Source organism: Strigops habroptila, chromosome 2, assembly GCF_004027225.2.
Source record: "Strigops habroptila isolate Jane chromosome 2, bStrHab1.2.pri, whole genome shotgun sequence".
Taxonomy (NCBI): Eukaryota; Metazoa; Chordata; class Aves; order Psittaciformes; family Psittacidae; genus Strigops; species Strigops habroptila.
This window is the reverse complement of record NC_044278.2, coordinates 123,019,527-123,021,726: the sequence shown is the minus strand read 5'-3', so window position 1 is coordinate 123,021,726 and position 2,200 is coordinate 123,019,527. Positions and strand designations below refer to the sequence as shown.

Genomic DNA, 2,200 nt, shown 5'->3' with positions numbered 1-2,200 from the left:
GAGCTGCCCTGCCCACAGTAAGCTCACATTGCAAAGGAATGCGCTCCCTGTCCCTCGGCCCCATGCTACATTTCAAACCCCTTCCTGCCATCCTGACCTTGCGCCCCCACTCCCCCGCACCCAATCATTAGTCCCTCTACTTAGCTTGCTTAGTGCCATGGGTCGCAAGGCAGCCTCGATGCTCAGAAGTCCCACGTCAGAGAGCCGGGACATTGGCTGGAAATGCCCGGTCCTCTTCATCATCTGCAATAAACAAACGGGAAACACAACTGTGCTGGCCATCTTTCAGCACCGCCCCACCCACCGATGCCAGCCTCTTTCCGCGACACCCCTCTAGCCTCTCAAAAGCTCCTCTGCATGGTGCTTGCCTGCTCCGAATCGATTCCAGAGGCCTATGCTGGGCCTCTCCCCGCCTCCAGGACCTAGGGGTACAACAGAGACAAATGTCCATCGCGCTTGCAAAAAGTGGCGGACCCCAGAATCCTCCTTGTTAAACTCCTGGACTCACCTCAAGTGCTCATCTGACTGCAAATATGGGAAGACATGACCTGCAACAAAGAAAAATGGTGTCACCATGTTAGTCTCAACTATTAGTCACCATCCACACACACAACCCCCTCACCTTCTCACAGCCCTCCTCAGTGGGCAGCTTCACCTCTCCCAGGTTGGGTGCAGCACCTGAAAGATAAATGGAAACAGACACAGGCTGAGACAGAGGTCAGAGCAGCAGCCGGCCCCCAGCAAGTCCCATCTCCCGCTCCCGTAGCCTCACTGCTCATCTGCTGGCCTTTGGAGGTCTTCTGTTCTTTTACTTTCACCTGTGAACCACCTGGTAAACACAAACAATAAGTGATGCTTGCAATTTAATGAAAATGACAAGACCCAGAAATTACTTGCTGCATCCATCTGCTAAGCATGGTTCACCTTGCCCAAGTTACCTCTCAGGCCGAGATCTCAATTCGCTCATCGCTTGGCCTCTCCAAATCAAAAACATCAAGCAAGAGTGCTAAGCCTGTCAGAGGAATCAGGCATTGCTTCCCTCTGACACAGAAGAGCGACCATGCTCCACTCAGCTCTCTTCTGTCACTCTTTCCCACGTGGCTCCCTGCCTTGACATCTGCAAGCACAATATTGAAAAAGTCACACCGATGCGGAGCTAAACCTTAACAATCCCAGAGGGCTTCCTACTATATGGCCATACCATGTAGTCTACAACTAAGCTGCCATTAAAGTGAGCAGAAAACAACCAAGAACCAAGTTTAAGGCTTGTTTTGCTTTTTTTGTCACCCTTTCAAGATTCAGACAGCTTTACAACCCCCAAGCAGCCCCTCCCACACACCTCCAATTATGTCTACAACATACAATTTAAGTGACTGCCTACACAACCTATTCCATCCAAAAGGCATGTACAACCTTTGCCTGAGCAGTCTGGACATTGCAATACATTGCTCATAGACACCCACTATGGCTATCTCTCCTGCCCCAACTTCACATGCTGGGCAGAGCAGCTCCCAAGCAAACACACATGGAGAGGCTGACACCACAAAGAAAGTTACAGATGCTGCGACGCCAAAAACAGAGAAGACTCTCCGGTGGAAGAACACCTCCCGGACAGAATGCTCCATCTGCCCAGATGACTTACGTGGCCACGTGACGAGGCTCCGTGGGAGCCCCAAAATAGAGTCCGACACGTTAACCCGGTACCAAAAGTGACAGCCAAAACTGAGATGATGGAAGTGCATGAAGCCAAACTTCAAGACCTATCAATATAAGGATGGAGGGAGAAATTCCCAGTCTGTGAACAGGGACACTTGGAGAACAGAGCTGCAGAGGCAGCCTGGAGCAATGCCCCAAAAGACGACTGACCAGATAACTCTGAGGCATCAGATCCAGACATGCTTTAAGCTTGTAAAGCAAACAAAGAAATGCCTGACTGGCAGTTATGAAACTGACAGGAGCGGTCAAGAGGCCGGGAAATGGCGCCTGAGGAATGGGTGGCTCACGCTGAGCACAAAGAGCGATGAGGACATCGAGACCCAGGAAGGACTGAAACGGAACACGCACCGCTCACGCTACGCAACACACTAAAGCTGGAGCTGCCCTGCCCACGCTAGTCTCATGCTGCTAAGTTACCTGCTCCCTTTCCCTCCGCCAAGTGCTACATTTAAAGCAGCCCAGCCCAGCCCACCACCATTCCCAA

General features: G+C 51.6%; 1 long non-coding RNA gene across 1 annotated transcript; it reads right to left on the bottom strand.

Moving 5' to 3' along the window:
* Positions 1–506: 506 nt before the first annotated feature.
* LOC115603555 lies at positions 507–1,049 on the bottom strand. The gene is made up of 3 exons (XR_003989901.1): positions 925–1,049; positions 623–829; positions 507–548 (listed from the first exon to the last, which is right to left on the bottom strand). It is a non-coding gene; the product is annotated as an uncharacterized LOC115603555 (long non-coding RNA).
* Between the last annotated feature and the right edge of the window lie 1,151 nt (positions 1,050–2,200).